The following is a 14,756-nucleotide window of genomic DNA, read 5'->3' as shown; positions in this document are numbered from 1 at the left end:
TTGATTCTTTTACACTTTTTTTCTATTTCATCAACTTGAGCCATAAATAAAAATACCAAATACTCAATAATTGTCATATTTTTTAAGCCTTTAAATGTCGTGTTTGTAATGTAAACAAACCATTGTTTTAGATGCAAAAGACACTTTTTTTTTTTTTTTTCAATATACTACATAAAAAGTGGATCACATATTATTTGATTTTTTTCATCCTGGCATAAGTCAATGATTAACTCCAACATTGGTTAATTTGCATTATTATTATTTTTGGCGCTAGGTCAAATGTTCAAAAATACTAGCATCTGTCACCAAGTGTGCCAAAAATGCACACCTATAAATACAACTATTAAATATTATATATTGATTTATTTTTCTGCTCTAATTTGATTTTATTTTTGTAAATCAAGGTCAGCCCTAATCATACATATCAAATAATCATTCATTTTAGATTTTTTAACCCTTTCAATGATCTCTTTTCATCATGATGTCACTACATTTTTTGATGCAAAAAACACAAAATTTGTTTTGTCTTTTCAAATTACTACATAAAAATTGGATCACATATTATTTGATTTTTGCAGCCTGGCATATGTCAATGATTAACAGTGACATTAACAATGCTAATAAATTAATTTAGACCCTCACCTCTCAAATGAAGCCCAGATATCAGTAAAAGCAGGATTTAGGCCTTAATGCTTTCGGATCAAAAACAGTGGTTATAATGGAAGAAATAGTGCGTTTTAGGCACACTTGGGAGACAGATGCTAGTCTTGTAATTGTCTTTTGTTTACAATGTGCACATTTTAGTTGGTGGCCAGAATTTTAAAGATCATGCACAAATGAACAACTTTTGAATTCTAACCTTATTTAAATTGTGAAAAATAATCTGAAGTTTTTAAACACAAAGTGCAAAGTGTGCCTAAAAAGTGCACCAAGGATACCAGAGGGTTAAATGTTTTTTTTTTTTTTTTTTTTTTGTAAGACATGTCATGTCTTCAGAGTGCTTTACACTACAAAAGGTGTAGTGTCAAGGTCCAATTAGAGGTCAAAGGTCACCCAAATGGTCCAAAATGCATATTTGATGGAATTCATCTGTTAATGTGGATTCTTCCAAATGTTGGGCTCAGGTTCTCTCCTCATAACACATCTACTGACTATAAACAACTTCCATTCAATAAGACACATTAAACACAACTATTTACTCATGTATTATCCGTACAGACATGTCAAAAAGAACAAACGATAGTTTCACATAACTTTGACATTTACATGTATATGTCCTATTGTGGGCGACACAGTGGTGCAGAGGTTAGCACTGGTGCCTCACAGACAGAAGGTCCTGGGTTCGATTCCAACACCATTCAATGGGGGTGGGACCTCTGTTTGAAGTTTACACCATCCAGACACATGCACTGATAGGTTAATCTAAATTGCCCATAGGTGTGACAGTGATTGTTTGTCTCTATATTTTCAGCCCTGAGATGAACTGGTGAAATGTCCAGGGTGAACCCCGCCTTTGCCCGTAAGTACCTGGGATAGGCTCTAGTGACCCCTAGTGAGGATAAAGTGGGTTCAGAAAATGAATGAATGAATGAAGTGTTAGTGATTCCCACCAAGCTAATGGCAGCAAATTCTTTTTTTTTTTTTTTTTTTTTTTTTTTTTAATTTGTATTTTATTTCACTTTTACAAAAAAGAAATTCCTTTACATTTGGAAAATTACCTTTTTCAATACAGATGTTTCCATATCAAAGATAGACCTCCACATACTCATGTAACCTGCCAACAAGCATGTAAAATAATATATAGAAATAAAAATAAATAAATAAATAAAATAAATAAAAATAAAAACAACAAAAATCACAAACTTTGTAGCATTGAACCAGGGTGTAAAAACAAAATCAATTTCCTTCAATTGGTCTCTCACCAAGGTGCATGTAAAATGTAGGTAGGTACTAATGCCTACTGAAAAGTAGCCTCATAACCAACAGTAAAATGACTTCCCCCATATAAAATCTGATCTATGTTGTCTTACATAATGTAGCCATCCTTCCTATATATCTCTAAACTTATCGACTTCCAACCTAACATATGCAGTAACTTTCTCCATTATATAAATATTGAGCATAACATCCTCCCATTCCTGTATGTTGGGCACCAGACTGGTTCCCCATCTCCTAGTGATTGCCTTTTTACTGGCCAGCAGCATTATTCTAGTCAATTTGTAGTCATCCCTTCTCAAGAGATTGAAAGAATCAATGTTTCCCAAGTAAAAAAATTTCAAATATTAAGGGGGTTTCAGTACCTGTTACTTCATCTATAACCTTTTTTATTTTCCTCCAATATTCCTTTATTAGGGGGCACCCCCAAAAGATGTGAAAGTGATTTTGGAGCACCACAAGACCTCCACAAGACCTCCAACATTTGGTATCTGCATACTTTCTCTGTGCAGGAGTCAAGAAAAACCTAATTATGTTCTTCCATCCATACTCCCTCCAGACCAAAATCTCATTTTTATTTGTTTTTTTTTTTTTTTTTTCCAGACATTCTAATGGCAGCAAATTCAAATGGAATGTACATGTTGCAATATTTTGTCTCTAATGTGGCTTTGAAAGGACCAAAGGCCTTTTGGGGGATCCCACCAGGAAACCAGAGGGAAGAGAACTGAGGACATATTTGATAAAATGTCAGAATGGTATAAATTTTTGATAAAACTAGGCATTTTGGTGACCTTTAACCCTTTCATGCATAGTGGTTACTCCAGTGGACAGCTATTCTACAGCTGTTCTCTTGTATATTCATGGATTTTGTTGTTCTTTTCTCTTATTTTTTTTGTTTTGTTTTGTTTTGTTTTTTACACATATCTTTATTAAAGTTTTAAGACACTCCATATCTTTTCTGGCATGAATTGGTAACATTATGTAGATCTCTCCTGAGCATGAACCCCCAGAATCACAAGCCCTCCCCATAGTTTTTACACAATTTATCAGTAAATACATGTTTCTGTGTGTCAAAAATTAAACGTGTGGTGTCCAGTTGGGTGGACATTTTTGCAACTTCATGAAAAATACGCTCATAAGATTTTTTTTTTTCATTATTATTATTATTATTATTATTATTATTATGATTTTATTTTTTTATTTTTATTTATTTTTATTTATTTTTCAGAAGAAAATTCTCAGTCGCATTGTTTTTTTCATGCCTAAAGAGGAATAAAAACACTCAGGAAAAAAAATTGATTAAGATTCTCATAATTCGTGCATGAAAGGGTTAACCTACAACATGACCTTGACATCGGACTGTTCATAGTACAAAGTTCTCTTACGATACGATATGGCACTGACAAGATCATTAAATGGCCCATCATGAACATATTTATACATTGCACTGGACAAAAGAGTGGAGAAGCTGTGAAAGTTGTGATTTTCACAGTTAAAAAAGTAATTTTCAGGGAGGGGGTGGGAGGGTTTTGGAGTAAAATTTCAAAAAAATTACACAGGAGTGCTTAGAACGTCTTGTTGCATTAGAAAACCAGGGCTAATGTGGTATTTGATATTAACCCCCCCCCCCCAATGGTAACTGGGATAGGCTCTGTGGTGGAAAAATGTACTTTTTATATTTTATACTCTTTATATTTTATACTGTTAGTACATCTTCTTTTAATGCTGAGTCATTATTCATTATGTGTGATGTTTACCACTCTGTAACACCCCCGACCCAGGAATGGAGTTCTTTCTTGCCTTGAGTTAAAACCCAAACACCTAAATGTCTGAATGCGTAGATAGAGGATGGCGCCTGCACTCCAGATAGGATCCAAACAAGGTTAGAGTGAAGAGGTCATCGTGACCTCTTCACGGAGCAGAGAAGGAGTAGTATGGAGTGGTACGATGTACGTAAGGAATGACATCATAGTTTGAGGGGGTTGGATTTGGTTCTATATAATCTTTAGTTTTTCATGTTTAATCAGACTTCACTTACAGTTTCTCTGTGATTGATTTCTCAATAAATGCATTTATTTATTTTAACTCTAACTTTCTCTCCTCCTCTTTGTGTGTGGGTTATCAGTTGAACATTTCCACAACAGCTCCAACACCCCCCACCACGACCCTAGTGAGGATAAAGCGGGTTCAGAAGATGAACGAACGAACATAAGACTGAGAGCTGAAGGGAAGGAATGACGATAAAGACTCTACTTTTATCACGGTACAAAACTTCACCAATCCTTCCACCTGAACTCAAAAAGGACTGGACTGACTTCTATGATGATACAGTTACTCGCTATTTTACTCTAGCGGTATCGGTGGATGGATGGGACTCCTCGGTACAGGCCAGGGTGGTGTTCCATGAAGCAGGATTAAGGAGATGCTTATTTTGATAAGTCCGGTTCGCTTACTGCTGACATGAATTCCCGCTGAGTGACAATATCACCTTATACCACGTCTCCGGACTCGGCTAACTGTCAAGCTTAGTTTATCTATGAATCACATCCGACTGGTAAAGATAGACTCCCAAAAGACCATCTGTCAGGTCAGTTTGTGATCTCAAGTCACTGGTGTAATGAAAATAAATAAACCCATGAAAGGTATGTCTCACTATTATTTAGACCAGCGGTTCTCAGCTGGTCTGGCTTCAGGACCCACTATCACTATCACCTTTGTTGAGCCGCACTCTGTAATAAATTCCCGTTATGAAATAAAAGTTCAAAATGTAATAAGAATGTCACGTTATCTTGTAATAAAGCCGCATTATGTAATAAACTGACGCATTTTGTAATAAACTACGTCAACGCATTATATAGTGAATTTTTTCACATTATGTAGTAAGTTATTACAATTTGAGAAATTTATTACAAAATGCACTTGACACGTTTTTATAAAATAAAATTTAAAAAAAAATGTAATAACATGGTTCGTTATGTATGTACCGAAGGTGTGATGGTTTAGCTCTTTTTATATCCAGAAATGTTGTTTACATTGTTAAAGACACTTTCCTGTTTTTTTGTTTGTTTTTTTTGTTTTTTTGTTTGTTTTTTTGGCTTAATTCAATTTTTTTTTACTTTATTGAAGATTTTTTTTTTTTTTTTGCTTAATTCAAGATTTCTTTTTTTTTTTACTTAATTGAAGATTTTTTTTTTAGCTTAATTCAAGATTTGTTTTTACTTAATTGAAGATTTTTTGGCTTAATTCAAGATTTTTTACTAAATTTGAGAATTTGTTTGGCTTCAAGATTTTTTTTTACTTAATTGAAGATTTTTTTTTTTGGCTTAATTCAAGATTTCTTTATTTACTTAATTGATTTTTTTTTTTTTTTTTGGCTTAATTCAAGATTTTTTTTAACTTAATTGAAGTTTTTTTTTTTTTTTTTTTTTTTTTGCTTAATTTAAGATTTTTTTTTTTTTTTTTTTTACTTAACTGAAGATTTTTTTTTTACTTAATTGACTTTTTTTTTTTTTTAGCTTAATTCAAGATTTGTTTTAAACTTAATTGAAGTTTTTTTGTTTTGTTTTGTTTTGCTTCATTTAAGATTTTTTTTTTTTTTTTACTTAATTGAAGATTTTTTTTTACTTAATTGAGGATTTTTTTTTTAGCTTAATTCAAGATTTGTTTTTACTTAATTGAAGATTTTTGGGCTTAATTCAAGATTTTTTACTAAATTTGAGAATTTTTTTGGCTTCAAGATTTTTTTTTACTTAATTGAAGATTTTTTTTTGGCTTAATTCAAGATTTCTTTATTTACTTAATTGAAATTTTTTTTTGGCTTAATTCAAGATTTTTTTTAACTTAATTGAAGTTTTTTTGTTTTGTTTTGTTTTGTTTTGTTTTGTTTTTTTGCTTAATTTAAGATTTTTTTTTTTTTTACTTAATTGAAGATTTTTTTTTTACTTAATTCATGCTACTTTTTTCTTTGTTGTTTTTGCCAAATGCAAAAATTCCACAGTCTTGAATTGAATTAAGCAAAAAAAAAAAAAGAAAAAAGTAGCATGAATTAAGGAAAACAATCTTGAATTAAGCCAAAAAAATAACAAAAAAATAACAAAAATCCTCAATTAAGTAAAAAAAATCTTCAATTAAGTAAAAACAAAATCTTAAATTAAGCAAAAAAAAAAAAAAAAAAAAAATTCAATTGAGTAAAAAAAAATCTTGAATTAAGCCAAAAAAAAAAAATCAAATAAGTAAAAAAAAATCTTGAAGCCAAAAAAATTCTCAAATTTAGTAAAAAACCTTGAATTAAGCCAAAAAATCTTCAGTTAAGTAAAAACAAATCTTGAATTAAGCCAAAAAAAATAAAAAAAATTTCAATTAAGTGAAAAAAAAAAAAAAAAAACAGGAAAGTGTGTTTAACAATGTAAACAACATTTCTGGATATAAAAAGAACTTAACCGCCACACCTTCAGTACATTCATAATGAGCCATGTTATGACTTTTTTTTTTTTTAATAAAAACGCGTCAAGTGCATTTTGCAATACATTTCTCAAATTGTAATAACTTACTACATAATGTGAAAAAATTCACTATATAATGCGTTGACGTAGTTTATTACAGAATGCGTCAGTTTATTACATAATGCGGCTTTATTACAAGATGACGTGACATTCTTATTACATTTTCAACTTTTATTACATAATAGGAATTTATTCCATAATGCAGCTCAACACCCCTCAATGACAAGACCCACACTGATAAAAGTTAAATCTGGTTAAAAAAAGGTTAACCTCGTAAAGCAGGGGTGTCAAACATGCGGCCCGGGGGCCAAATGCGGCCCGCCAAAGGGTTGAGTTCGGCCCCTGGGATGTTTTTGCCAAGTGCAAAAATTCCACAGTCTTGAATTGAATTAAGCAAAAAAAAAAAAAAAGAAAAAAAAAAAGTAGCTTGAATTAAGGAAAAAAAATCTTGAATTAAGCAAAAATAAATAAATAAAAAAAATCCTCAATTAAGTAACAAAAAAAATCTTCAATTAAGTAAAAAAAAAAAAAAATCTTAAGCAAAAAAAAAACCCAAAAAAACTTCCTTTAAGTAAAAAAAAAAAATTGAATTAAGCCAAAAAAAATTTTCAATTAAGTAAATAAAGAAATCTTGAATTAAGCCAAAAAAACATCTTCAATTAAGTTAAAAAAAAATCTTGAAGCCAAAAAAATTTTCAAATTTAGTGAAAAAATCTTGAATTAAGCTAAAAAATCTTCAATTAAGTAAAAAAAGAAATCTTGAATTAACCCCCCCCAAAAAAATCTTGAATTAAGTAAAAAAGAATTGAATTAAGCCAAAAAAAAAAAAAAAAAAAAAAAAACAGGAAAGTGTCTTTAACAATGTAAACAACATTTCTGGATATAAAAAAGAGCTAAACCGTCACACCTTCAGTACATACATAATGAGCCATGTTATGACTTTTTTTTTTTTTTAATAAAAACGCGTCAAGTGCATTTTGCAATACATTTCTCAAATTGTAATAACTTACTACATAATGTGAAAAAATTCACTATATAATGCGTTGACGTAGTTTATTACAGAATGCGTCAGTTTATTACATAATGCGGCTTTATTACAAGATGACGTGACATTCTTATTACATTTTCAACTTTTATTACATAATAGGAATTTATTCCATAATGCAGCTCAACACCCCTCAATGACAAGACCCACACTGATAAAAGTTAAATCTGGTTAAAAAAAGGTTAACCTTGTAAAGCAGGGGTGTCAAACATGCGGCCCGGGGGCCAAATGCGGCCCGCCAAAGGGTTGAGTTCGGCCCCTGGGATGTTTTTGCCAAGTGCAAAAATTCCACAGTCTTGAATTGAATTAAGCAAAAAAAAAAGAAAAAAGAAAAAAAAAAGTAGCTTGAATTAAGGAAAAAAAATCTTGAATTAAGCAAAAATAAATAAATAAAAAAAATCCTCAATTAAGTAACAAAAAAAATTTCTATTAAGTAAAAAAAAAAAAAAAATCTTAAGCAAAAAAAAACCCAAAAAAACTTCCTTTAAGTAAAAAAAAAAAAAAATTGAATTAAGCCAAAAAAAATCTTCAATTAAGTAAATAAAGAAATCTTGAATTAAGCCAAAAAAACATCTTCAATTAAGTAAAAAAAAAATCTTGAAGCCAAAAAAATTTTCAAGTTTTGTAAAAAATCTTGAATTAAGCTAAAAAATCTTCAATTAAGTAAAAAAAAAGAAATCTTGAATTAACCCCAAGAAAAAAAATCTTGAATTAAGTAAAAAAGAATTGAATTAAGCCAAAAAAAAAAAAAAAAAAAACAGGAAAGTGTCTTTAACAATGTAAACAACATTTCTGGATATAAAAAAGAGCTAAACCATCACACCTTCGGTACATACATAACGAACCATGTTATTACATTTTTTTTTTAATTTTATTTTATAAAAACGTGTCAAGTGCATTTTGCAATACATTTCTCAAATTGTAATAACTTACTACATAATGTGAAAAAATTCACTATATAATGCGTTGACGTAGTTTATTACAGAATGCGTCAGTTTATTACATAATGCGGCTTTATTACAAGATGACGTGACATTCTTATTACATTTTCAACTTTTATTACATAATAGGAATTTATTCCATAATGCAGCTCAACACCCCTCAATGACAAGACCCACACTGATAAAAGTTAAATCTGGTTAAAAAAAGGTTAACCTTGTAAAGCAGGGGTGTCAAACATGCGGCCTGGGGGCCAAATGCGGCCCGCCAAAGGGTTGAGTTCGGCCCCTGGGATGTTTTTGCCAAGTGCAAAAATTCCACAGTCTTGAATTGAATTAAGCAAAAAAAAAAAAAAGAAAGAAAAAAAAGTAGCTTGAATTAAGGAAAAAAAATCTTGAATTAAGCAAAAAAAATAAAAAATAAAAAAATCCTCAATTAAGTAAAAAAAAAAAAAATCTTCAATTAAGTAAAAAAAAAAAAAAATCTTAAGCAAAAAAAAAACCCAAAAAAACTTCAGTTAAGTAAAAAAAAAAAAAATTGAATTAAGCCAAAAAAAAATCTTCAATTAAGTAAATAAAGAAATCTTGAATTAAGCCAAAAAAACATCTTCAATTAAGTAAAAAAAAAATCTTGAAGCCAAAAAAATTCTCAAATTTTGTAAAAAATCTTGAATTAAGCTAAAAAAATCTTCAATTAAGTAAAAAAAAAAGAAATCTTGAATTAACCCCCCCCCCAAAAAAAATCTTGAATTAAGAAAAAAAGAATTGAATTCAGCCAAAAAAAAAAAAAAAAAAAAAAAACAGGAAAGTGTCTTTAACAATGTAAACAACATTTCTGGATATAAAAAAGAGCTAAACCGTCACACCTTCGGTACATACATAATGAGCCATGTTATTACTTTTTTTTTTTTTTTTAATAAAAACGCGTCAAGTGCATTTTGCAATACATTTCTCAAATTGTAATAACTTACTACATAATGTGAAAAAATTCACTATATAATGCGTTGCTTTTTCCATGAAACTATTTGACACATTGAAATGTCACAAGTCAGATCCTAAATTTAGAGTTGACATGAGTTTATGTGTTTCCTGTGAAAAAGGGAGTTGTTTAGTTTATCACGTTGACATCCTGAGGACATCGGGGTCTCGTCCTGATTTTTCAGGAGCGATTGTTCTCAGACTGGAGGGTTGAATAGTCTCCGCCCACATGGCGACTAGCGTTATCTGAAGCTTTGTGTGTGTCGTCGGTGGTGTGAATGAGCAACATGAGTTTACCTAGCGCTCCGGCGAACAACTAATTTCCTGGACACCTTCTGTAAATATTGATGGTATATGGACATCTGTGTGTAATTAAGCCTGTAAACTAAAGGATATGTTAAAGAAAGAAGCATGACCAGATGATATGTCAAAACAGTCATTAGCGCTACAGGTTGCTTCTCAACATTAGATAATTCCATTAAGTCGGAAAGCTGAGCAGTCTAATTACCTGGAAGGGTCATTAGTGACACTTTTGCACAATTACGTTCATGACAAAATTACAATCACTGCATAATAAATGCCTAAAAATCACAATTTCCATTAAGAGACTGTCTACACTCATTTTAATACATTAAATTCTCTAAAAGGAGCGAATCAAGCATTAAATGTGTCATTTCTTGATGTGGGGACATCTTCAGAGAGCAATTATCTGCTTAGAACCTATTCTGCTTTGCGCTAATAGTATGTGAGGTGTCTTCTTCATATATAGTATAAATTTAATCCCTGTATGGTGTTTGGGTCTGTGGGACCTGTTTTCATTTTTTTATTAAAAGACAAATGATGAGTAATTATTATTTTTTATGAATTTTAACCTCTCATATCTTGATTATATTATGTTTTATTAACCCTTTCATGCACAAATTATGAGAATCTTAGCCAGTATTTTTTTTTTCTTGAGTGTTTTTGTTCCTCTTTAGACAGGAAAAAAACAATGCAATTGATTTTTTTTTTTTTTTTTTTTTTTATGAACGTATTTTTCGGACAAACAAACAGACAAACAAACCCTGGCAAAAACAAGTAAAAAAAAAAAAAAAAAAAAGAACTTGAATTAAGAAAAAAAAAAAAAAATTCTTCAATTAAGCCCAAAAAAATCTCAATTTTAGCAAAAACTCTTTAATTAAGCCAAAAAACATCCTCAATTAGGTTAACAAAAAAAAATCTTGAATTAAGCAAAAAAAAAAAAAAATCTTCAATTAAGCAAAAAAAAAAAAAAAAAAAAAAAAAATCCTCAATTAAGCCAAAAAAAAATAAATAAATCTCAAATTCAGCAAAAAATCTTTAATTAAGCCAAAAAAAAAAAAAAAATCTTCAATTAAGTAAAAAAAAACTTGAACTAGAAGCACTCGGAGGGCGCAGACCTCCGCCAAGGCTGATCAGTGGCCCCCCCCGTGGGCCCCCCCACGCCAAGGAGGTTATGTTTTTGCCAGGGTTTGTTTGTTTGTTTGTCTGTCCGTTAGTGTGCAACATAACTCAAAAAATTATGGACAGATTTTGATGAAATTTTCAGGGTTTGTTGGAAATGGGCCCCCCCGTGGGCCCCCCCCCTCCCCCGATCACCGCCAAAATTTAATCATTTCTTCCTTATCCCATTTCCAACAAACCCTGAAAATTTCATCAAAATCTGTCCGTAACTTTTTGAGTTATGTTGCACACTAACGGACAGACAAACAAACCCTGGCAAAAACAAGTACAAAAAAAAAAAAATAATAAGAACTTGAATTAAGCAAAAAAAAAAAAAAAAATCTTCAATTAAGCCCAAAAAAATCTCAATTTTAGCAAAAACTCTTTAATTAAGCCAAAAAACATCCTCAATTAAGTTAACAAAAAAAATCTTGAATTAAGCAAAAAAAAAATTCTTCAATTAAGCAAATAAAAAAAAAAATCATCAATTAAGTAAAAAAAATCTTGAACTAGAAGCACTCGGAGAGCGCAGACCTCCGCCAAGGCTGATCAGTGGCCCCCCCCCCGTGGGCCCCCCCACGCCAAGGAGGTTATGTTTTTGCCAGGGTTTGTTTGTTTGTTTGTTTGTTTGTTTGTTTGTTTGTCTGTCCGTTAGTGTGCAACATAACTCAAAAAATTATGGACAGATTTTGATGAAATTTTCAGGGTTTGTTGGAAATGGGCCCCCCCGTGGGCCCCCCCCCTCCCCCGATCACCGCCAAAATTTAATCATTTCTTCCTTATCCCATTTCCAACAAACCCTGAAAATTTCATCAAAATCTGTCCGTAACTTTTTGAGTTATGTTGCACACTAACGGACAGACAAACAAACCCTGGCAAAAACAAGTACAAAAAAAAAAAAAAAAAAAGAACTTGAATTAAGCAAAAAAAAAAAAAAATCTTCAATTAAGCCCAAAAAAATCTCAATTTTAGCAAAAACTCTTTAATTAAGCCAAAAAACATCCTCAATTAAGTTAACAAAAAAAATCTTGAATTAAGCAAAAAAAAAATTCTTCAATTAAGCAAATAAAAAAAAAAATCATCAATTAAGTAAAAAAAATCTTGAACTAGAAGCACTCGGAGAGCGCAGACCTCCGCCAAGGCTGATCAGTGGCCCCCCCCCGTGGGCCCCCCCACGCCAAGGAGGTTATGTTTTTGCCAGGGTTTGTTTGTTTGTTTGTTTGTTTGTCTGTCCGTTAGTGTGCAACATAACTCAAAAAATTATGGACAGATTTTGATGAAATTTTCAGGGTTTGTTGGAAATGGGCCCCCCCGTGGGCCCCCCCCTCCCCCGATCACCGCCAAAATTTAATCATTTCTTCCTTATCCCATTTCCAACAAACCCTGAAAATTTCATCAAAATCTGTCCGTAACTTTTTGAGTTATGTTGCACACTAACGGACAGACAAACAAACAAACCCTGGCAAAAACATAACCTCGTTGGCGGAGGTAATTAAAGACAATTAGACTGGACATGGATCCATACAAGCTACCAAACAACAAGTGGTCTACGAACACTGACATGTGGACAGAAATCACATATCCTGACATTTATATGAACCTGATTTCAATGCCGGGAAAATACACAATGCAAAGGCTGAAAGCATACAAAAGACAAAGAGTTGTTGTGCTTTCAATTCAACATACTTTTGTTTTGGAGGTTTTCTGTCAGTGCAGACGTATTTTCTTGGCGGTGATTTCCAAGGTAAAGGCCCAGCAGTAGTGCTCACAGTTCACTACTGATTTACTGGAGTTGAACCCTTAGTATTGACCCAAGTGAGTGGATGATCTACTGGTACTGTGGATTTTTTAAGTATAGTTCACATCAAATACTTGATACAACACAGATACAACAGCTTTGTGCTAGAGTACCCCCTCATTTGGAAAACTAGGTTAGCCTCAGTTTAACTCTTTAAGACCCAAACATCCACCTTTAACCCTTTAAGACCCAAACGTCCACCTTTAACCCTTAAAGACCCAAACGTCCACCTTTAAAACAGCCAAAGTGATCAATAAAATGAACAAAAATTAATAATAAATCAACAAAATAATAAGTAACACGAACAAAATTAGCCACAAACCAAACAAAATTGAAGTTTCTTTTCCTTTTAATTAATAAAAATGAATACAAATCTTGAAACTTGATTCCCCAGTCAAACTCATGCAGTTGGATCAGTGACAGTGGATGGACACACTGGGTTTATGTTCAGTTAAAGGCAGATTTTTTACGTCAGTTTTCTCTTTTTCTCATATAAAAACCTTCAACTTTAATCTGAGCTTTAATGAACATCTACATGATCAGTGAATTAAATATAAGAAAATACTTGATTTTCACTGAAAAAATGCAAAATACATGTTACATGATCATGTTACAGTAGATGGTGATAAATGACTTAATAAAAGGTTAAATAGAATAATTAATTTGGGACGTGCCACAGAAGTCACACTGGATCTTTAAGGGTTAAGCTAGTTCACAAATCATGTAGAGCACAAGGTTCATAATCACACAACTGAAGACAAAAACGTTTCAGTTATGAAACATAGAACTAAATGACAGATGCTAACATGAAGAGCTTTACTAAGAAGCACATTTTTATTTTCAGGAAAATGTAATGTGCTAAATTAATCTTTAAACTGTGCGGTTAAAGTTCGGATTCCATTAGCTGTAGCTCCTGTGACTAATTTCTTCTAAATTGCTCTGAAATTATATTAATTTGGATTGTTATTACATAATGAACCATGTTATTACATGTTTTTTTTGGTTGTTTTTTTTAATAAAAATGTGTCAAGTGCATTTTGTAATAAATGTCTCAAATTGTAATAACTTACTACATAATGTGAAAAAATTTACTATATAATGCGTTGATGTCGTTTATTACAAAATGCGTCAGTTTATTACATAATGCAGCTTTATTACAAGATGACGTGACATTCTTATTACATTTTGAACTTTTATTACATAATGGGAATTTATTACATAATGCGGCTCAACAGGGCTGCACGATATTGAAAAAAAATGACATTGCGATATTTTGTAGGGATGCACCGATACCCCCTTTTTTCCAGACCGAGCAAAAGTACAAGTACTTACATTTGAGTACTTGCCGATACAGAGTACCAATACAAGTACTTAATACTATTAATGCTAGGGATGTCCGATATTGTTTTTTTTGCCAAAAACCGATATGCCGATATTGTCCAACGCTTAATTTCCGATTCCGACATCTACCGATACCGTTGTCGATATATGTGGGATATTAAACTAATTTTAGGTGACATCACTTATCTCCTGTCATGGAATGAACACATCATGCCTAATTTTATTGTGATGCCCCATTGGATGCATTCTCAAATGCAACAAGGCTTTTAAAATGTAAACACTGTCTGTGCAAAGAATACATACTTCAACTGAAGTTGTGGAAAAAATGCCATATTTATTTATTTTCTCTCCCTCGCTCCATGAGTCTATTACAGTGTGACAACTCTACTGTACAATTTTGAAAACTGCACATTTCTTTCAGCTACAAACAATGTTTCATTTACACGTCGGTAAATGCCGGCGAAATCAAGGCATTATTTTATCGGTTTTAATGATATGCAAAAAAAACGATAACGATATTCACCGATATTACATTTTTATGCCAATATCGGGCATATCGGACATCCCTAATTAATACCATTACAATTCTTAGTTACTTTTCAAAAGGTGCTTTATTGTTATTGTCATTAGTCTGACTGGAACAAAATGCTACTACTGACATTTAATGCGTTGGAATGAGTGTTTTTCAATCAATCCACCAGAGGGCGCCACTCTTAGTTAACCATACTGGACAAATACCACGAAGAAGAGTACAGCTT

The sequence above is a fragment of the Sphaeramia orbicularis genome, chromosome 2 (genome assembly GCF_902148855.1).
Source record: "Sphaeramia orbicularis chromosome 2, fSphaOr1.1, whole genome shotgun sequence".
Taxonomy (NCBI): Eukaryota; Metazoa; Chordata; class Actinopteri; order Kurtiformes; family Apogonidae; genus Sphaeramia; species Sphaeramia orbicularis.
The sequence above is the reverse complement of the archived record's forward strand: the minus strand, read 5'-3'. Positions refer to the sequence as shown.